Raw genomic sequence first — 23,874 nt, 5'->3', positions numbered from 1 at the left:
CTATGAGTTGTGGTGAGGACTACTGTGCGGCCATCATACTGCATGGGCGACCTTAAGAGTACCGTACATTGTATAAGGAGACTGAGGCCATCATACTGTGTGTGGGGGGGGGGGGGCTATGGCAGCAATCATACTGTGTGTGATGGGCTGTGGGGACATCATTAGCTTTTAAGGGCCCTTAAAATATACTATGACATTATAGGAGCACTCGGAGTGTTATAACTATCAAAGGGACACACAGAGTGTGGGGGGGGGCAAAATTTGAGCATTATTACTTTCTAGGGCACTTACAAGGGGCATTCATATTTTTAGTGGGCAATTTTACAGCACTCATTTATACAACCTTCAATGCTATAAAATCTACCACTATATGGTCACTGTGTGCTGATAACATTGGACTTTGCACAGTGCATTTTATTAATTTAATCATCATTATCAGTATAGAAATAATGTTAGCGGTCATTGTTGGTGGTATCATTTGTCCCTTTTATTGCCACATTATTGTTGTGCATACGACCGCAGATTCTCACTCAATGTTCAGACCTAAATCCCATTGAGAATCTGTGTTAAGACTTGAAAATTGTTGTTCACAGAAGCTCTCCAGCCAAATTCACTGAGCTAGAGCTAGTCTGCAAAGAATGGACAAATATTTCAGCATCTAGATGATTAAAGCTGATAGAGACATACCCAGCAGTAATTGCAGCAAAAAGTGGTCCTACAAAAGTATTGACTTAGGGGGTGAATACAAATGTACTGTATGTCACAATTTTCATTTATATATTTTTAAAATAATTTAGAAAACCATGTATCATTTCCTTTACACTTCACAAATACTTGCTGCTTTGTGTTGGTACATCACATAAAATCATCCCAATAAAATATATTTTAGTTTGTGGGTGTAACGTTAAAAATGTCGAAGAGTTCATGGGGTATGAATACTTTTTGAAGGCACTGTATATACCCATTAATGAATATTGTACTGCAGATTCACAAATACCAGAAATGGAGCTCAAGCAGGATGCCGGTAACGCGGGACAGCTCCAAATAGAAGAAATAATTGGTGTGAAATTAGGTAAAACGTAAAATTATATACATAGAGCTGTACATCGCGCTGTAAGGCAAAACACAAGAAGCGGCAATAATGTAACAGACAATAATATTGTAAAACAGGCTGATAACACCAAAAAGCTAACACAGAGAGACTATAAGAGTTATGGTGGTACATACCGATATAACAATAGCTTTGTTGAGTGCAGGTTCAGAAAAATGCAACTTAAAGAAGTGTAAATAATGATAATAAAAAGCCTGCAATACATACAAACAGCATCTGATGATCCTCAATTAAGGAGCAAAGGCTTCTTCGGACCATATATAGCTGAAGCGGGTCCACATGCCATAACACGAGCTGCCGGCCAATCAGAGGCCAGCAGCTGACGTCAGCACATGACTGGGCGCATGACAGTGACATCACACACTCCCATTTCACGTTGAGTCCTGCCAGCTCTATAAGAGGACGCGCGAGAGTGAAAGAACAGTGAGTATTTTTTTTTCTTTTTTAAATCATTGGCTATACTAGTATGGATGTCTATGGGGGTGCATTATACTACTATTGATGTCTATGGGGTGCATTATACTACTAAGGATGTCTATGGGGGTACAACATACTAGTATGGTTGTCTATGGGGTGCATTATACTCTTATAGATATCTTTGGGGTGAATTATAGTACTATGGATGTCTATGGGGGTGCATTATACTACTCTGGATGTCTATGGGGTGCATTATACTACTCTGGATGCCTATGGGGGTGCATTATACTACTCTGGATGTCTATGGAGGTGCATTATACTAGTATGGATGTCTACAGGGTGCATTATGCTACTATAGATGTCTATGGGTTGCATTATATTACTCTGGATGTCTATTGGGTGCATTATGCTACTATAGATGTCTATGGGTTGCATTATACTACTCTGGATGTCTATGGGGTGCTTTATATTATTATGGATGTCTATGAGGTGCATTATACTACTATGGATGGGGTGCATTAACCCCTTTACCCCCGAAGGTGGTTTGCAAGCTGATGATCAGGGCCAATTTTTACAATTCTGACCACTGTCACTTTATAATAGTAGTAAAAAGTAGAAAAAAAATTGGAAATTTGGTGAAAATGTTGAAAATTTAGCAATTTTCAAATTTTGAATTTTCATGCCCTTAAATAAGAGAGATATGTCACACAAAATAGTTAATAAATAACATTTTCCACATGTTTACTTTACATCAGCACAATTTTGGAACCAAATTTTTTTTTATTAGAAAGTTATAAGGGTTAAAAGTTGACCAGCGATTTCTCATTTTTACAATAAAATTTACAAAACCATTTTTTAGGGACATCACAGTGGCTTTGAGGGGCCTTTATGACAGAAAAAAAAACAAAAGTGACACCATTCTAAAAACTTAACCCCTCAAGGTGCTCAAAACACATTCAAGAAGTTTATTAACCCTTCAGGTGCTTCACAGGAATTTTTGGAATGTGTAAGAAAACAATGAACATTTAACTTTTTTTCACAAAAATGTTATTTTTGACCCATTTTTTTTTATTTTTGCAAGGGTAAGAGGAAAAAATGGACCACAAAATTTGTTGTGCAATTTCTCCTGAGCATGCCGATACCCCATATGTGAGAGAAAACCACTGTTTGGGCACACTGCAGGGCTCGGAAGGAAAGGAGCACCATTTGACTTTTTGAATGTATAATTTGCTTGAATAATTAGCAGATGCCATGTCGCATTTGGGGAGCCCCTGATATGCCTAAACAGTGGAAACCCCCCACAAGTGACTCCATTTTGAAAAATAGACCCCTCAGGAAAATTATCTAGATGTGTAGTGAGCACCTTGAACCCCCAGGTGCTTCACAGAAGTTTACAACATTGAGCCATAAAAATAAAATTTTCACATTTTTCCCTCAAAAATGTTTTTCAGCTCCCAATTTAGCATTTTCATAAGGGTAACAGGAGAAATTGCACCATACCATTTGTTGTGCAATTTCTCTTGGCATGACGATACCCGATATGTAGGGGAGAACCACTGTTTGGGTGCACGGCAGGGTTCGAAAGGGAAGGAGCACCATTTGGATTTTTGAATGTAAAATTTGCTTCAATAATTAACGGACGCAATGTCACGTCTGGGGAGCCCCTGATGTGCCTACACAGTGAAAACTGCCTACAAGTGACCCCATTTTGGAAATTAGACCCCTCAAGGAACTTATCTAGATGTGTGGTGAGCACACTGAAGCCCCAGGTGCTTCACAGAATTTTATAACGTAGAGCTGTGAAAATTAAAAAAATCTAACTTTTTCAGCAAAAATTATCTTTTAGCCCCAATTTTTTTATTTTCACAAGGGTAAAAGGAGAAAATGGACCCCTAAAACTGTTGTGCAATTACCTCATATGTGGGGAAAAAATGTTTAGGTGCACGGCAGGGTTTGGAAAGGAAGGAGCACTGTGTGACTTTTTGAAAGCAAAATTGGCTGGAATCGAGAGCAGGCGCCATGTCACATTTTCAGAGCCCCTGATGTGCCTAAACAGTGGAAACCCCCCACAAATTACTCCATTTGGAAACTACACCCCTCAAGGATTTTATTAATGGGTATAGTGAACATTTTGAACCCAGAGATTTGACACAGAATTTGATAACATCACGCCATCATATTGAATATGTTTTCATTAGTCTTGAGCACAAGTGCTCGCTACTTGAGTTTACATCTTGTACTCGGGTATGCACCAAGTATCGCGGGTGCTCACATGACATGCTCGAGTCCCTGCCCCGCATGTTTCATGGTTGTTAGACATCCAAAAAAAAACATGCGGAGATTGCTCGTATATGGCTGGCAATCGGCACGTGGTTTTTTTTGGCTGTATAACAGCTGCAAAACATGCGGGGCGAGGACTCGAGCATGTCACTCAAGCACTCGCGATACTCGGTGCATACCCAAGCACCCAATACAAACTCAAGTAGTGAGCACTTGCACTCAACACTAGTCGCCATATCGTCATCAGTTTTCACAACCCTAATCCTAACCGTAACCATAACCCTAACACAACCCTAATCCCAGCACAACCCTAACCCTAACACAACCCTAATCCTAACCCTAACATAACCCTAACTAGTGATGAGAGAGCACTAAAATGCTCGGGTGCTCGTTGCTCGGGTCAAGAAAATCAAAATGCTCGGGTGCTCGACCCGAGTAACGAGCCCAATGTACTTAAGTCAAAGGGAAACTCAAGCATTTTTCCGATGCCCCCCTCCCCGGAGGTCTGTAGGGGGCCTAAAAATTGCCCAAATCGATGGGAACAGTGCTGAAATTACATGGAAACAGCATGGAGAAGACCCCTGGGAGCATCTCTGACTCCTGCTGTGAACAATGTTGTCAAAGTATTACGCCACTTTAACTAACTCACAATAAAACATACAAAAATGAAACTAAAATGGATTTTCCTGGAAAAAAATGTTAAGGAACATTCTGTCCAGGGTAATAACTTGCACATAAAGCAAAATAAATAACCAAAAACAAAAATGCTCCTCCACACTTTGGGCTATGTTCACACATAGCATTTTTGATGCGTTTTTGCACTTTGGCATTGCTATAAACAGTGGAAAATACATTCACTAGTAAATGTAATTTTAACATTTTACTACCTTATCTGGTTATCTGGTCATGTGGTGTGTGAGACATGATCAAACACATCCATACAGAGCTGAAATAACATGGAAACAGCAAGGGGAAGACCCCTGGAGGCATCTCTGACTGCTTGGTCACTGCTGTGAACAATGTTGTCAGGGTATTACATTTTACAGAGTATTACATTTTACTACCTTATCTGCCTATGTGGTGTGTGAGACATGATCAGACACATCCTGTTTCATTTATGAAACTCACAAAGCCTATTTTTACAGAGCCATCATATGGCCCTTACTATTGTTAAAGGGCCAGCAGTCGGCCCTCACTATTGTTAGAGGGCCATCAGCCGGCTATGCTTTGTTGTTCCCATTATTAAAGAGTGGGTCCCCTATACTGTTATTGCATATGCAGTGACTGCAAGGGCTGCCAAAAATTTGGACGCACCCCAATACCCCTTTGAAGAGACATAGAGGAGGGCCTCAATAAAAAAAATGTTTCCATTATAAAGGAGTGGGTCTCCTATACTGTGATTGCGCATGCAGTGACTGCAAGGGCTGCCAAAAATTTGGACGCACTCCAATACCCCTTTTAAGAGACGTAGAGGGGGTCCTCATTAAAAAAAATTGTTTCCATTATTAAGGAGTGGGTCTCCTATAGTGGTAATGCCCATGCAGTGACTGCAAGGGCTGTCAAAAAATTGGACGCACTCCAATACCCCTTTGAAGAGACGTAGAGGGGGTTCTCATTAAAAAAAATTGTTACCATTTTTAAGGAGTGGATCTCCTATACTGGTAATGCCCATGCACTAAGTGCATGGGCTGAAAAACGTTTAACCCTGGTGGGTATGCATGAACATACTGTATAACATACAGAATGTTAGAGGTAGGTCCCTAAAAAAATTTCCTATGGGCATCATAAACACCCTTAAAAAATTATGTGGGTGTTGCATCACAGTCACCCTGGTGATATGGTGGTGAAGGATGAGGAGAAGGAGGAGGACAACAGAAAATAAACAAAATCAGGAAGTTTATACCTATGTCTGGGTGTGAAGAGGTGCATGGGAATAAACCCCCCCCAAAAAAAGACACTGGATTTGACTTTATGTTGCTATCATCCGGTGGTGTTGAGAAGTCTGGCGCAATCCAGCCCTTGTTCATTTTGATAAGAGACAGCCTATCAGCATTTTCAGTTGACAAGCGGATGCACCTATCAGTTATAATGTCCCCGGAGGCATTAAAAATCCGCTTTGACAAAACTCTAGCGGCAGGGCAGGCCAGGACCTCCAATGCATAGAGAGCCAGTTCATGCCACGTGTCCTGCTTGGATATCCAATAGTTATAAGGCACAGAGGAATCATGGAGGACGCTGGTACGGTCGGCAAGGTACTCCTTCAGCATCTTCCAAAACTTTTCCCTCTTTGTCAGAATACCCCGTGCATCAGGGCCTGTGCGCTCGGAGGGTCTGAGAAAACTGTCCCACACCTTTGACAGTGTTCCCCTGCCTCTGCTGCATCGTATTTGTCTCCCTTGCCTATACTCCTTGGTTGTCCAAGGAACTGTGACCTCTGACATTTCAAGTGCAAGCATTCGAGAAATGTGGGAGTTTAGTATTGTGTCCTGTGGGATGTTGGCTGCGTATTTGCACTTGCGTTTCAAGGACTGGGGTAGGGGCAACTGAACGCTGCACTGCGACTAGGACATGGATGTGGTTGCTGATGGTGGTGGTTGCAAGTGTGCAACGACACGTGCAGGGCGGGAGGCATCTTCGCTTGCAGATGGACAGGAGATTGGCGTGCACGCACAGCAGCGGAACAGGCAGTGGTGTCTTCCGCAGACACTGATTGGGAACCCAGGAGTTCAGCCCACCTAGTCGGGAGCTTTGCTGTCATGTGCCTGAGCATGCTGTTGTTGGCCAGTCTGGTAGTTTTGCTGCGCCTGCTGATGCTGGTATGGCAGATGTTGCAAATGGCCTTTTTAGGGTTATCTGGACAGTCTTTAAAAAAGAGCCAGACTCTTTAAGACCTAACAGGTGGACTGGCAACTTCCCTTGTGTTGGTGTTCCGGGAAACAGTTGCCCATCTTGTGTCTGTGGCCCCCCCACTGCTTGTTCCTGCCTGTTGTGGTGCTATGCCTCCCTCCTCCTCTGTGCTGCTGTCCTCGCTATGCATGTCACCTTGCCAGGTTGGGTCAGTGACTTCATCGTCCACCACCTCGTCTTCCATTTCTGCACCCTGAGTCTCCTCCTGACTTGGTAGTAATTGTGTCTCATCATCATCATCCACCTCTTGCAACAGTTTCCCACCGTCTTCTTTGTGTGACTGTAGCTGCTCAAATATTTGGACATTGCTACATGCGATCTCCTCTTGCCCTGCGGACTGGGCGAGAGGCCCGAATCTATAAATTGAAAAGTGAACATCTCTTCGGAGCTTCCAAGTGTGGGATCAGTTGTCTCTGGGCACTCAGCATAGTGGGAGGAAGGAGGACCAGGGTGAGGAATATGTGGTCCAGACTCAGAGCTACTGAGACTTGATCGCGTGGAAGACAGGGTGGTGGTGATGGCAAACTGACTGGAAGCATTATCTGCTATCCAACCAACAACCTTTTCATATTGCTCTGGCTTCAAGAGTGCTGTTCTTCAGCCCCCTAGTAATTGGGACGGGAAGGTAGTTCGACATGATGTGAGTGTTTGTTGTGCTCCCTCAGCAGGCACAGTTTCATCTTGCCCATGGACTCGGCCTCTGCATGCACTATCACCATCACGTCCACTTCCCCATCCCGTGCCACGTGCCTTGCCCATTTTAAATAGAGTATAATATTTGGCACACTCCACAAAATGTCTGTATTATTACTGCAGTAATATGGGATCACATGTGATAACCATGGTTTTAGGCAGTGGCCTTGTAGCGTGGTATTGGTCAGCGACCAAGTGTGAATAGATTCAACAACACACAGCTGGCAGACTTAAAATGAAGTATTTTGACATGCTCCACAAAATGTCTTTATTATTACCGCAGTAATATGGGATCACGTGTGATGACCATGGTTTTATGCAGTGGCCTTGTAGTGTGGTACAGGGAGTCTTCCACTGGGGGTTCCGTCTGAATCACATATTTTAGAGATTTACACGAAACCCCCGATGTAGGCGCTCAGCGCAGAATAAATGTGAGCCGAGCCTTACTGCGATCTTTGTGAGGCAGAATGAACAAATCAGCAGCAGGTAAAGAATTTGTTTTATTTATTTTCTATGCTGTTCCTCTTGTGGTGTAATTGATTAGACGACTTTATTCTTTGGGTCGGTGAGATTGCAGCGATACCAGATTAATATCTGTTTTTTTTTGTTTGGCAGCTGTCACACACTAAAAGACAGAGTCATGTAAGGGTTTGTTTTTTGCAAGACAAGTTGACGTTTTTATTAGTACCATTTTTGGGCACGTGCCATTTTTTGATCGCTTTCTTTTCAGATTTTTGGGAGGCAGAATAAACAAAAACCAGCAATTCATGAATTGTTTTTTTGTTTTTTTATATACCGTTATGCGTGTGGTAAAATTGATAAGGTAGCCTTATTCTTCGGGCGCTACCACATTTACAGTATACAGTTTTTTTATGTTTTGGCGCTTTTACACAATAAAAACTATTTTATAGAAAAAAAAAAATTTTTTGCATCGCTTTATTCTGAGAACTATAACTTTTTTATTTTTCAGCTGATGGAGCTGTATAGCAGCTTGTTTTTTGGGGGAAAAGATGATGTTTTCAGCGGTACCATTTTTGTTTACATTCGTCTTTTTGATCGTGTTTTATTCCACTTTTTGTTCTGCGGTATGAAGATAAAACACCATTTTTCGCTTAGTTTTTTTTTTCATTTTTTACCGTGTTCACTAAAGGGGTTACCTAGAGGGACAATTTTATAGGTCAGGTAGTTCCAGACGCGGCGATACCAAATATGTGTACTTTTATTGTTTTTTTTTTTATAACAATATTTATTTATGGGTGCAATATATACATATAGATATATATATATACACTGCTCAAAAAAATAAAGGGAACACTTAAACAACAGAATATAACTCCAAGTAAATTAAACTTCTGTGAAATCAAACTGTCCACTTAGGAAGCAACATTGATTGACAATCAATTTCACTTGCTGTTGTGCAATTGGAATAGACAATAGATGGAAATTATTGGCAATTATCAAGACACCTTCAATAAAGGAGTCGTTCTGCAGGTGGGGACCACAGACCACATCTCAGTACCAATGCTTTCTGGCTGATGTTTTGGTCACTTTTGAATGTTTGTTGTGGTTTCACATTCATGGTAGCATGAGACGGACTCTACAACACACAGAAGTTGCTCAGGTAGGACAGCTCATCCAGGATGGCACATCAATACGAGTTGTGGCAAGAAGGTTTGCTGTGTCTGTCAGCGTAGTGTCCAGAGGCTGGAGGCTCTACCAAGAGACAGGCCAGTATACCATGAGACGTGGAGGGGGCCGTAGGAGGGCAACAACCCAGCAGCAGGACCGCTACCTCCGCCTTTGTGCAAGGAGGAACAGGAGGAGCACTGCCAAAGCCCTGCAAAATGACCTCCAGCAGGCCACAAATGTGCGTGTGTATGCACAAACGGTTAGAAACCGACTCCATGAGGGTGGTATGAGGGCCCGACGTCCACAGATGGGGGTTGTACTCACAGCCCAACACCGTGCAGGACGCTTGGCATTTGCCACAGAACACAAGGATTGGCAAAGTCGCCACTGGCGCCCTGTGCTCTTCACAAATGAAAGCAAGTTCACACTGAGCACATGTGACAGACGTGACAGAGTCTGGAGACACCGTGGAGAGCGATCTGCTGCCTGCAACATCCTTCAGCATGACCGGTTTGTCAGTGGGTCAGTAATTGTGTAGGGTGGCATTTCTCTGGAAGGCCGCACAGCCCTCCATGTGATCGCCAGAGGTAGCCTGACAGCCATTAGGTACCGAGATGAGATCCTCAGACCCCTTGTGAGACCATATGCTGGTGCTGTTGGCCCTTGGTTCCTCCTAATGCAGGACATTGCCAGACCTCATGTGGCTGGAGTGTGTCAGCAGCTCCTGCCAGATTAAGGCATTGAAGCTTTGGACTGGCCCGCCCGTTACCCAGACCTGAATCTGATTGAGTACATCTGGGACATCATGTCTCACTCCATTCACCAACGTCACGTTGCACCACAGACTGTCCAGGAGTTGGCGGATGCTTTAGTCCAGGTCTGGGAGGAGATCTCACAGGAGACCATCCGCAACCTCATCAGGAGCATGCCCAGGCATTGTAGGGAGGTCATACAGGCACGTGGAGGCCACACACAATACTGAGCCTCATTTTGACTTGTTTTAAGGACCATTACATCAAAGTTGGATCAGCCTGTAGTGTGTTTTTCCACTTTAATTTTGGGGGTGACTCCAAATCCAGGCCTCCATTGGTTAATAAATTTGATTTCCATTGATGATTTTTGTGTGATTTTGTTGTCAGCACATGCAACTTTGTACAGAACAAAGTATTCAATGAGAATATTTCATTCATTCAGATCTAGGATGTGTTATATGACTGTTCCCTTTATTTTTTTGAGCAGTGTATATATACAGTGCATTGTGAAATTATTTGGCCCCCTTGTACTTTTCTACCTTTTGTCACATTTCTGGCTTCAAACATAAAGATATAAAATTCAAATTTTTTGGGGAAGAATCAACAACAAGTGGGACACAATCGTGAAGTGGAACGAAATTTATTGGATATTTTAAACTTTTTTAACAAGTTAAAAACTGAAAAGTGGGGCGTGCAATGTTATTCGGCCCCTTTACTTTCAGTGCAGCAAACTCACTCGAGAAGTTTAGTGAGGATCTCTGAATGATCCAATGTTGTCCTCAATGACTGGTATGATAAATAGAATCCACCTGTGTGTAATCAAGTTTCCATATACAGTGGTGGCCAAAAGTATTGGCACCCCTGCAATTCTGTCAGATAATACTCAGTTTCTTCCTGAAAATGATTGCAATCACAAATTCTTTGGTATTATTCTCTTCATTTAATTTGCTTGCAAGGAAAAAACACAAAAGAGAATGAAGCAAAAATCAAATCATTGATCATTTCACACAAAACTTCAAAAATGGGCCAGACAAAAGTATTGGCACCCTCAGCCTAATACTTGGTTGCACAACCTTTAGCCAAAATAACTACGAACAACCCCTTCCGGTAACCATCAATGAGTTTCTTACAATGCTCTGCTGGAATTGTAGACCATTCTTCTTTGGCAAACTGCTCCAGGTCCCTGATATTTGAAGGATGCCTTCTCCAAACTGCCATTTTGACATCTCTCCACAGGTGTTCTATGGGATTCAGGTCTGGACTCATTGCTGGCCACCTTAGAAGTCTCCAGTGCTTTCTCTCAAACCATTTTATAGTGCTTTTGGAAGTGTGTTTTGGGTCATTGTCCTGCTGGAAGACCCATGACCTCTGAGGGAGACCCAGCTTTCTCACACTGGGCCCTACATTATGCTGCAAAATTTGTTGGTAGTCTTCAGACTTCACAATGCCATGCACACGGTCAAGCAGTCCAGTGCCAGAGGCAGCAAAGCAACCCCAAAACATCAGGGAACCTCCACCATGTTTGACTGTAGGGACCGTGTTCTTTTCTTTGAATGCCTCTTTTTTTTTCCTGTACACTCTATGTTGATGCTTTTTCCCAAAAAGCTCTACTTTTGTCTCATCTGACCAGAGAACATTCTTCCAAAACGTTTTAGGCTTTCTCAAGTAAGTTTTGGCAAACTCCAGCCTGGCTTTTTTATGTCTCGGGGTAAGAAGTGGGGTCTTCCTGGGTATCCTACCATACAGTCCCTTTTCATTCAGACGACGATGGATAGTACGGGTTGACACTGTTGTACCCTTGGACTGCAGGGCAGCTTGAACTTGTTTGGATGTTAGTCGAGGTTCTTTATCCACCATCCACACAATCTTGCGTTGAAATCTCTCGTCAATTTTTCTTTTCCGTCCACATCTAGGGAGGTTAGCCACAGTGCCATGGGTTTAAACTTCTTGATGACACTGCGCATGGAAGACACAGGAACATTCAGGTTTTTGGAGATGGACTTGTAGCCTTGAGATTGCTCATGCTTCCTCACAATTTGGTTTCTCAAGTCCTCAGACAGTTCTTTGGTCTTCTTTCTTTTCTCCATGCTCAATGTGGTACACACAAGGACACAGGACAGAGGTTGAGTCAACTTTAATCCATGTTAACTGGCTGCAAGTGTGATTTAGTTATTGCCAACACCTGTTAGGTGCCACAGGTAAGTTACAGGTGCTGTTAATTACACGAATTAGTGAAGCATCACATGATTTTTCAAACAGTGCCAATACTTTTGTCCACCCCCTTTTTTAGGTTTGGTGTGAAATTATATACAATTTGGCTTTAGGACAATTCTTTTTGTGTTTTTTCATTGAAGACAAATTAAATGAAGATAATAATACCAAAGAATTTGTGATTGCAATCATTTTCAGGAAGAAACTGAGTATTATCTGACAGAATTGCAGGGGTGCCAATACTTTGGGCCACCACTGTAAATGCACCTGATCTGTGATAGTATCAGTGTTCTGTTTCAAGTACAGAGAGCATCATGAAGACCAAGGAACACACCAGGCAGGTCCGAGATACTGTTGTGGCGAAGTTTAAAGCCGGATTTGGATACAAAAAGATTTCCCAAGTTTTAAACATCTCAAGGAGCACTGTGCATGCGATCATATTGAAATGGAAGGAGTATCAGACCACTGCAAATCTACCAAGACCCGGCCATCCCTCTAAACTTTCATCTTGAACAAGGAGAAGACTGATCAGAGATGCGGCCAAAAGGCCCATGATCACTCTGGATGAACTGAAGAGATATACAGCTGAGGTGAGAGAGTCTGTCCATAGGACAACAATCAGTCATACACTGCAAAAATCTGGCCTTTATGGAAGAGTGGCAAGAAGAAACCAATTTCTCTGAGATATCCATAAAAAATCTAATTTGAAGTTTGCCACAAGCCACCTGGGAGACACCAAACATGTGGAATAAGGTGCTCTGGTCAGATGAAGCCAAAATCAAACTTTTTGGCCACAATGCAAAATGATATGCTCGGCGTAAAAGCAACACCGCTCAGCACCCTCAAAACACCATCCCCACTGTCAAACATGGTGGTGGCAGCATCATGGTTTGAGCCTGCTTTTCTTCAGCAGGGAGAGGGAAGATGGTTAAAATTGATGGGAATATGGACGGAGCCAAATACAGGACCATTCTGGAAGAAAACCTGTTGGAGTCTGCAACGGACCTGAAACTGGGATGGAGATTTATCTTCCAACAAGACAATGATCCCAAACATAAAGCAAAATCTACAATGGAATGGTTCAAAAATAAACGTATCCAGGTGTTAGAATGGCCAAGTCAAAGTCCAGACCTGAATCCAATAGAGAATCTGTTGAAAGAGCTGAAAACTGCTGTTCACAAACGCCCTCCATCCAACCTCAATGAGCTCGAGCTGTTTTGCAAGGAAGAATGGGCAAGAATTTCAGCCTCTCGACGTGCAAAACTGATAGAGACATACCCCAAGCGACTTGCAGCTGTAATCGCAGCAAAAGGTGGCGCTACAAAGTATTAACTCAAGGGGGCCGAATAATATTGCACGCCCCACTTTTCAGTTTTTAATTTGTTAAAAAAGCTTAAAATATCCAATAAATTTCGTTCCACTTCACGATTGTGTCCCACTTGTTGTTGATTCTTCCCCCCAAAAATTAGAATTTTATATCTTTATGTTTGAAGCCGGAAATGTGGAAAAAGGTAGAAAAGTTCAAGGGGGCCAAATACTTTCACAATGCACTGTGTATATATATACTGTATATATAATATATTTTTTTTCTTTTTTTCTATTAATAATTTTTTTTTTAAAAGTTATTTTTACAACTTTTTTTTTTACTTTATTCTCACTTTTTTACTTAGTACCATTATGGGACTTTAACTTTCTGCAGTTTGATTGCAGTTTTAATGTATAGCAGTGCAGGATCACTGCTATACATTATGACCTGTCAGCCCTGCAGACACAAGTTACTTTGATCATGCACTGCGCATGATCAAAGTAACTTGCTGATGTCTTGTGACCCAAATGACGACATCATGATGACATCGGGTTACCATGGCAACGATCGGGACCCTGCGCTGACAGCGCGAGGTCTCTGATCCAAGAGCAGGGGGGCATCTGTCCCCCTGCTCACTCGCTAAATGCTGCGATTGCAGGATTTAGGGGGTTAAAGTGCAGGGAACGGTGCGGGCACTGCTCCTGGCACTGAGTGCCGGGCATTAGCTGTTAGAATCAGCTGACACCTGCGGCCATCACGTACACACAGCCTGTGTGAGGGCGCAATAACATTGTCATAATAGTATGTATCTAGTCTATAAGGCCCAGGGACGTACTAATACTGACAATGTCAGAAAGGGGTTAAACTACTCTGGATATCTATGGGGTGCATTATACTACTATGGATGTCTATGGGGGTGCATTATACTACTCTGTATGTATATGGGGGTGCATTATACTACTCTGGTTGTCTATGGGGGTGCATTATACTAGTATGGATATCTATGGGGTGCTTTATACTAGTATGAATGTCTATGGGGGTGCATTATAGTTCTCTGGATGTCTATGGGGGTGAATTATACTTCTCTGGATGTCTATGGGGGTACATTATACTAGTATGGATGTCTATGGGGTGCATTTTACTACTATGGATGTCTATGGGGGTGCATTAAACTACTATGGATGTCTATGGAATGCATGATACTACTATGGATGTCTATGAGGGTGCATTATGCTACTTTAGATGTCTATGGGGGTGCATTGTACTACTCTGGATGTCTATGGGGGGTGCGTTATGCTAGTATGGATGTCTATGGGGTACATTATACTAATATGGATGTTTATGGGTTGCATTATACTACTAATGATGTCTATGAGGTGCATTATACTACTATGGATGTCTATGGGGATGCAATATACTACTCTGGATGTCTATGGAGGTGCCTTATACTAGTATGGATGTCTAGGGAGGTGCATTATACTAGTATGGATGTCTATGGGGTGCATTATACTACTAATGATGTCTATGGGGGTGCATTATACTACTCCGGATGTCTATGGTGGTGCATTGTACTACTCTGGATGTCTATGTGAGTGCATTATACTAGTATGGATGTCTATGGAGTGTGCATTACATTAGTATTGATATCTATGGGGTTCATTATACTAGTATGGATGTCTTACCGGGGTGCATTATACTAGTATGGATGTCAATAGGAGTGTATTATACTAGTATGGATGTCTATGGTGGTGCATTATACTAGTATAGATGTCTATGGGGTGCATTATACTACTCTGAATGTCTATGGGGTGCATTATACTACTATTGATATCTATGGGGTGCATTATACTACTGTGGATGACTATGGGGTGCATTATACTACTGTGGATGTCTATGGAGTGTATTATACTGTAAGCTGTACAGTATATTATATGGAGGACTATGGGGGGTGCATTTATTCTGGTTCTATGGAGTCCCATGATTTCTAGGTACACCCTTGGTGAGTATAATGTTTTTTCTTCTATAAGTTAAAGAACAGCAGCATAACGGGGCACATATATACCAGGATGGGGCCTAGGATAGGGGACATATACTGGGATGGGTGATATATGTACCAAAATGAGGTCAGGATGAGGGACGCATATATAAAATATATTCAGGAAGGGGGGTGGGGGCAGTCCAAATCTTGCACCGGGGCCCATTAGATTATAGTTACGACACTGCCTCTAATCAAACCCTGCGGAGCTAGGATTTAACCCTGTCCTACATAACGTTGCTACAATATGTATATTGTATAAAATTGTAAGAAACTTGGAAATCCAAAATGAATAACAAAATTTTATTTGACAATCCAAGTAATAAATCAGTGCTGTTTTGGCCCTAAGACATAAAAAAATCCTACATTATATGAGGTATTTTCAGTAGAGATGAGCGGTGTTCGACTCGAACTGTTCGCCAATCTCAAATTCGAGCTGTTTTGGGCGGTGTTCGAGCCGTTCGGCGAACACGAACAATTTGAAAAAAATTCGGCTGTTCGAGGTTATGTTCGATAACTCTTCGTGCACCAAAATCATAACTGGATTTTTTCTCAGTAATGATGAAAATTAATGTTAATACGCAGTTTGAGTGTACAGCGGGGCGGGGGGAGGGGTAGGGGATGGATCTCTGCATAAATAATGAAGATTTCCATTTTTTTTTCTCTTTCCTGCATTTACAGTGGGAGGTGCAATCTGTCAGCCTATCAGCAGCGCACACACGGAGCGAACTGCTTTTTTTCACACAAGCAAGGGCATGTGTCATTGGCAGTGTATGTCACATGTCCTTGCCCTATAAGACCCAGCCATTTTCCCCGTCGCCACCATTTTCTCACTGCTGCAGCTGCGTGTTAGACGGCACCGCTGTTGCTGTGTGCGCTATACTTTGAGTGTTAATTTCAAGCCAATTTTTGCACAAATCTACAGATAGCTTGGGAGTAGGAAATAGTTGTTATTGCAGTCCTTTTGAGGACTAGGTAACATCATTTCCTACGACTTTTATCAGGCAGGTCTGTGCTCTTAAATAGATAGGTTGGGAGTAAAGACTAATTGTAATTGCAGTCCTTTTGAGGGCTAGGTTACATTAGTTCCTATCACTTTTATCAGGCAGGTCTGTGCTCTTAAATAGATAGGTTGGGAGTAGTGTTGAGCCACCCCCGTAGTGTTCGAGTTCGGTTCGGTTCGTTGAACACCCGTGTGTTCGCCGAACTGTTCGTCGAACTGTTCGTCGAACACCTTCGAACACCGTTAAAACCAATGGCAGGCAAACAAAAACACATAGAAACACATAGAAAACACCTTCAAAGGTGTCCAAAAGCTGACAAACTGCTCAGAAGACACAACTAACACATGGAAAAGTGACAAGTACATATAGTCATGCGAAAAGAAAAGAGGTGGAGGAGTAAAAGGAGGGGGAGACACAGATATAGGCATGTCATGCCCTTCTAAAATCCAAAAAGTGAGAAGCCGAGACGGCCAGTCCGCTCCTGCCCGTGCCACCTCCGTGTCGCCGGGTTTGTGCCAGAGCCGCGGTGAACCCTGACGGCCAGCCCCCCTCTCCCAATACTGGTGCCTGTCCGCTGGTGGGTCGAGAGAGCCCCCCTGTGGTGGAGGCAGCTCTAAGCTTTTTAATTTAAATTGTCCCTCTAATTTGAATGAATACACTTTAAATCCATTTACAAGGATCTATTGGAGGGCAAGTCTCATGCCAGCAGCCGCGTAATTCCAGCTCCAGTAGCGTCCACTAAAGCTGCTGCAGTTAAAAAGCTTTTATAAGGATCGAGCTCGGCTGTCCACCGCAAGGCATCCTAGTGCCAGTCCCAGCCCCTATGCCTTGGGGTGCCTCCTGATGCTCTTCACTAAGTATCCCGTGGTCCCGAAGCATTTCCTTTGAAAAAATTAAGTGTCCAAACTACAGGTGGTGTAGCTTGCTTAACAGCCGGGATAATCCGCTGACTAGCAGACACTGCTACTAGGCACAAAGTATTTCCTGGGCTAGATGCAGTTAAAAATTTGTAAGTAGATACTCTCGTTGGATGCTGAGAAAGCATTCCATAGAGTCTCCTGGCACGCCATATATGATTCTCTTAAAAAGCTTGGGGTAGGGGTCTAGCGGACCCTTTTATAGCCAAAATCACGGCCCTGTATCACAATACGTCACCTAGGCTGAAGATAAATGGAACTGTAGCACCGAGGGCTCGGTTGCTACAGACGTATTGCACCTCACCCAGAGGTGTGATATCTCACTCTCAGATAAGGATGGAGTGTGGATCAGGACCCGACACCTGCATGCATTACACCACATTGCCGTGGGGCAGGGCGACCAATATGCCCCTGAGATGGGCACGACAGTCCCTGTCCCTGGCTGGAGTGGGGGGAGGGAACACTGAGGAAGGGGAACCCTGCAGTGCAGGAGCAGGGAGGAAGCAGTTCCTGGGTGCATTGAGAAGGGAGTATAAAAGGTGGGCACCATCTTAGTTCAGTGCAGAGAAGTCTGAGCAGAAGTGGCAGGGAGCAGGGGCTCTGCATGAGCTCTGCTCCGGAGGCGGGCCTAGTAACAGAGGCCCAGGCCTGCAAGAGGGAGAAGGAAGGAAGAGGAGCGGAGAAGGCTCCAGGAACGAGGAATGAAGGGATCCCAGGGGTGCGGACGGGCGAGTCGCCACCGCACGCCCGAATCCACCTGCGTGGAGGGGTCAGGCCAAAGGGGGAGACCGGTCCCCGAACTAGTGGAGGCAGGAAACGACCCTCAGCTAGAAACCGGAGGCTCTGACATTTTATGTGGCGCAGCCCCTTGCTCCACCCGCTAGGAAGGCACCACATAGGGTCAGGGAAACTGGCGCCAAGTTTACCAAGAGGAGGCCCGAGGCAGCCGGACAGAAGTGTTGGTAAGAAAGGCCAGACAAAGGACACACAAAGGGGGTCCTGTGAAGCGCTCCAAAGTTATCTGGGAGTTGTCTGAGCCCCTCACCTGGTGAGCACAGTACGACGTGGGCAGCCGTTACCTGCAGACGTGGTCTGGATAATAAGAACTGTGAGTAAAGGCCCTGAACTGCATCACTGACTCCGTGTCGTTACTGCTGCTGCCCTGCACCATCACCCCCATCCTCCGCATACACTGCCCTGAGGCTATACTCCTCCCGTGGGGAGTTATGCTACGCTCTGCTGCACCCACAACACCAGCCTTAGCGGTCTGCCCTGTAGCGGCGGTTCACTCTGACCGCAATCCACGGGTGGCGTAGTCGGACATTTAAACATCAAAACCACATAAATAGTTCCGCCACTGGTTTGACCGCCCTGAGCCACGGAACCGGATCGCCGCCACGAAGACTACAACCACCAGCATCCACCAAAAAGGGTCCGGCTCCGGGTGTCCCAAGGCCCAGGGGGTGCGTCAGAACATTTTCATCACCTTTCACAATCACCAATGGGACAAGGCAGGGATGTCCTCTGTCCCCTCTCTTATACATCCTAGTGACGGAGCACCTGCTCTCATCAATTCGCCATAACCCCAATATTAGGTGGATTGAGGTGGGAGGCACCGAGTACAAGTGCTCTCTATTTGCTGATGATGTCCTAGTATATATCACTCAATCACATATATCCATCCCTGCTGTTATGGCTGAAATAGATCACTTTGTTACATGGTAAAATTTTAAAATCAATGCAGCGAAGTCTGAGGCCCTCGATGTCTCCCTCCCTAAATCCATATAGGATTCCATCCAGTCCAACTTTCCCTTTGCCTGGCCCTCACAGGGTATCAAATACTTAGGAATTCCTATTCATAGAGACCTCTCCCATCTATGTTATCTTAATTTTGGGCCCTTTATTGAACAATTCCATACAGACCACGGTTGGCAAGTTAGAACTGTAAGATTCACTACGTGAACCACTGGTGTTTTGTGGAAAAGCACATGTACACCGCGTTCCAAATTATTATGCAAAAAGTGTTTAGGAGTGATAAGGGAAGAATTTGTTTGTTTGTCAGTTAAACTCATTGATGGTGATGTGTGTCAGGGCTCTTTATATCACTGTAAGCAATTGCAGACACCTGTGCTAATTAGTTTGGCAGGTGTGTCCAATGAAAGGCAAGACTACTTAAGAAGGCTCTCTCACATTATTAAGCAGCCTACATTTTCTGCCAAAATGGGAAAGAAAAAGGATGTGTCGGCTGCTGAGAAGCAACAAATTGTGGAGTGTTTAGGTCAAGGCATGACTACAATCAACATTGTGCGATGATCAGGATGAAGTGTCTTGGCAATCAAGAAGTATGTAGCTGATTCACAGTACACACGTGTGCGTGCTGATAAGGGCAAATTGAGGACTCTTTCCTACAGGCAATTACGTCAGGTTGAAACAGCAGCGGCAAAAAAGCCTTGTCATAGCAGCAGACAAGTTTTTGAAGCTGCTTGTGCCTCCAACGTCCCCCGAACAACAAGATGCAGGGTCCTTCAGAGGTTTGCAGCTGTGCATATGCCATCCTGTCGACCTCCTCTATCCACTTCACACAAGCAGAAACGGCTCCAGTGGGCCAAACATTACATGAAGACTGATTTCAAAACTGTTTTGTTCACGGATGAGTGCCGTGCAGCGCTCGATGGTCCAGATGAATGGAGTGGAGGATGGCTGGTTGATGGACACCCCACGCAAACACGGCTGCAGCGCCAACAAGGAGGAGGTGGAGTAATGTTTTGGGCTGGAATCATGGGGAGAGAGATTGTCGGCCCCTTTAGGATCCCTGAAGGCGCTAAAGATGAACTCCATAATGTATGTGGATTTTCTCAAACAGCACTTCCTGCCATGGTTCAAGAAGAAGAACCGTGTATTTCACAGCAAGATCATTTTTCTGCATGATAATGCACCATCTCATGCTGCACATAAAACATCTGCATCTCTGGCTGATATGGGCATAAAAGGGGACAAACTTATGGTGTGACCCCCATGCTCCCCTGACCTCTACCCCATTCAGAACCTTTGGAGCATCATTAAAAGGAGTGTCTATGATGGCGGGAGGCAGTTCACATCTAAGCAACAGCTCTGGGAGGGTATTCTGTCCTCATGCAAAACAATTGAAGCAGAAACCATCCAAAACCTGACAAATTCAATGGACGAGAGAGTTCAGAAGCTCCTTTCGAACAAGGGGTCCTATGTGAAAATGTAACATCACCTAGAATAAAGTTTTGAGTTGAAAACTGTTTGATTTCAGTTTCTAACAACCTGCTAATGCTTATAATTTCAAAAATGACCATTTTTTTGGTCTTTATTAAAATGAAAAGGTTGATCGAAAAGTTTGGGGGATCTAAGAGTGTGGCAACCCAGTAGTCATGATTACTTCGAATTCTGACAATATGAGGGTCATGCTGCAGGTAGTGCAGCAAGAAGGCACTTATGTGTCTTGCGCATCTCGGAGCCCCAAAATTATTTTCCGGGCTAGATGCAGCTAAAAATTATTTTTAATTTTAAATCTGGTGAAGCTTATTATAGATGGCCTAATAGGATCAGTGCTGCACACTGCTACAAAGCCCAAATTATTTTCCAGTCAAGATACAGATAAACATGATTAGTAATTTGAAAGCTTAAAACGGTTGGTAGGGTGATTTTAACCAATCATCAAGCTTTTACTCTCCCCAGGATGACACAGGGGTAGAAAAGTCGTTTCGGATCCATGATTTGTTCATCTTTATGAACGTGAGTCTGTCTACATTATCAGTGGAGAGCCGCGTGCGCTTATCTGTCAGCACACCACCAGCAGCGCTGAACACACGTTCAGACAGAACGCTGGCTGCGGGGCATGACAAGATCTCCAAGGCGTAAGTGGCTAGCTCCGGCCATTTATCCAGATTGGAAGCCCAAAAAGAGCAAGGGTCCAGTGACACAGTCGTGGCTTCAATGTTTACTTGGAGATACTCCTGTACCATCGTCTCTAGGCGTTGACTATGTGTCAGACTTCTTGTCTCCTGTGGCCTTGCAAAGGATGGGCTAAAAAAGTGGTGAAATGATTCCGCAAAATTGATGTTACCAGCAGATACTGTGGTTCTGTTACGGTTTGAGTGCTGAACACTTGACGGTCCCACGGTTGGCAAGTTGGAACTGTGAGATTCACTACGTGCACCACTGGTATTTTGTGGAAAAGCACATGTAAGATTCTGCAACAGTCTCTGCTGATACTCCTGCATGCGTGCATCCCTTTCTATGGCAGGAATAATTTCTGCAAATTTACTTTTGTACCGGGGATCTAACAGTGTGGCAACCCAGTAGTCAGGATTATTTCTAATTCTCACAATTCGAGGGTCATGTTGCAGGTAGTGCAGCAAGAAGGCACTCATGTGTGTTGCGCATCCAGGAGCACCAAGTCCCTGTTGTGTTGGTGGCGAGGTAACAATCATGCTTCCTTCCTCTGTCCTCTCCCCCCAACCTCGCACAACAGAAATGTGATCAAGGTCTCCCTCATCTGATGAGTCTTCCATCAGTTCGTCCTCCACTTCTTCCTGGGCTCCTGCACCTTCCTCACTAGTTTGGCTGCTACCATGCGCCCTGGTAAAATCATCTCCCCCACCCTCACATGCCTGCCGCCTTGGTGCTGCCGACCGTCTGTGTGACACCCCAGGGGTCTGGTTGCCACAGTGATAGAGATATTATGTCTGAGAGCAGGTGGGAGGTCCTTTGGTCAGGGATCCTGTGCATGCCACACCTCCTGCCCAGTCTTGGGAGGGGAAGAACTTCCCCTGTATAAACCCGGGGCTGAGGCAGGGTGAGTCAGACAAGGAGAGTGGAGAAGAGAAGCAGCATAGGAAACAGCAGAGTTACAAGGAGTCAGGGGCTGGCAGCTACAGAGCTCGCCCTGACTAAGAAGATTCTTTACCGGACCCGGAGTCCGAGGCTGTGGGGACTAACTCCTACCCAGCAGCAGAATCCGTAGGGCAGGGGATTTCAGGTCCTCTGGCCCAGAAGCCCGAAGGCACGGTCACACGCGTGGGACCAGCACCGCCATCGTGGAGCGGAAGCCATTAGAAGGCCCCGAGTCACCGGCCATACGGGTGAGCACCACACGGTACACTCAGGGACGTGGGCTACTTACATCAGCTTCTAGCAAGGTAGCCAGAAGAGTACTGTCAGTTTGGGAGGCCTACAACTACGCCTGGCCAGGGGAGATCCCATCTGCTCAAAGACTGACCAGGCCCCGTTTGCTAGCAAGTACTCCGGGAGGGTCTGTCGTTGTTACCAGTAAAGACCCTGAACTACACCGTACCGTCTCTGAGTGGTTCCTGCTACCCCCATCATCCACGTCGGCTGCCCTGAGGCCATACCCCTCCCGTTGGGGGTTATACTATCACGCTGCACAATCCTACCACCGGCCTCAGCGGTCTGCCCTGCAGCAGCAGCTTCCTGGCTGCACTCAACGGGTGGCGTAGTCATCAACTATTTACTACTAATAGACTGCCGTCTAGTTTGACTCCCTGGGCACGGACCGGGTCACCGCCACGAGATTACAACCCTCCACGGATCCGGCTCCGGGTAAGCTCCCGCGTGCGCACCGCAGCGCGACACAGGCCCAGGGGCGCGTCAACTTTGGCGTAGTCGGCAGGATTTCGTGCCCGCAACCACCGGGTACTGCGTGCCTGAAAAGCAAAGACTGTTCAAACTTACCAGTGGTGAAGATTCCCGCCATCCGGCGCCATCTTCTACCTTCTTCCCGCCATCCGCGAAGTTTTCCCGCCATCCGGCGCCATCTTCGACCTTCTTCCCGCCATCCGTGGAGTTTTCCTGCCATTGGACGCCATCTTGAGGACGCCGCGCGGGAAGAAGAGGGGCGTGGACTCCGAAAGCACGCGAGAACTGAAGCCCCGCCTCACGTCCGGACGTTGCGTAAGGTCCTGGAAGGAGCCCAGCAGACGCCGACGTCACCGGAGCGCGACGGAAGGTCCTCAACCCTGACGATCCACTGCGGAGCCGCGGCCTACGGAAGAGGATCATCGCAAGGTAGGCCACGGTCCACTAGGGGGGAGGAAGATGTCGGATACGGAGGAGAGCTTCACTGCCTCAACCCCCGCCAGCGCTACCGCTGCTGCAGTTATGCCCTTCACCATGCCCTATATCCCGGGAGCAGCTTGGCTACCCCAGTACTCAGGGGAGTCACATACCCTGCATGACTTTAGAGAAAAGCTGGATAGCCTCTTCCAGGTGTACCCCCTCACAGAAGAGCAAAAAGTGAGCATCCTGGTGGCCCAACTAACCAGGGCAGCCAAAAGGGAAGTAAAATCCTGGCCACCTGGGAGGAAGACTGTCGCAGGGATACTAACCCGGCTGAAGGACACCTTTGATACCCGCACCTCAGCCGAGATTAAGCTTAGATTCTACGGGTGCAAGCAGCGAGCGCATGAGAGTATAAGGGACTATGCATTAAACCTACAAGAGGCCCTGAGGGCCATAAAGCAGACCGACCCTGATGGGGTGGGAAACGAGGACAGGCTGTTGACTGAACAATTTATAGAGGGTTTATATTGCAATGCCCACCGAACCCAGTTGCGGGCAATGGCC

General features: G+C 45.1%; 1 protein-coding gene across 1 annotated transcript in view; it reads right to left on the bottom strand.

The window, feature by feature from the left end:
- Positions 1 to 23,874, bottom strand: part of CIMAP3 (ciliary microtubule associated protein 3) — a 94,711-nt gene that overhangs the window by 15,249 nt on the left and 55,588 nt on the right. The window lies entirely within an intron of this gene.

Source organism: Phyllobates terribilis, unplaced genomic scaffold (genome assembly GCF_046119375.1).
Source record: "Phyllobates terribilis strain yellow unplaced genomic scaffold, ASM4611937v1 Scaffold_2__4_contigs__length_985480577, whole genome shotgun sequence".
Taxonomy (NCBI): Eukaryota; Metazoa; Chordata; class Amphibia; order Anura; family Dendrobatidae; genus Phyllobates; species Phyllobates terribilis.
Note: the sequence above shows the minus strand (reverse complement) of the source record. Positions and strands in the feature narration are given on the sequence as shown.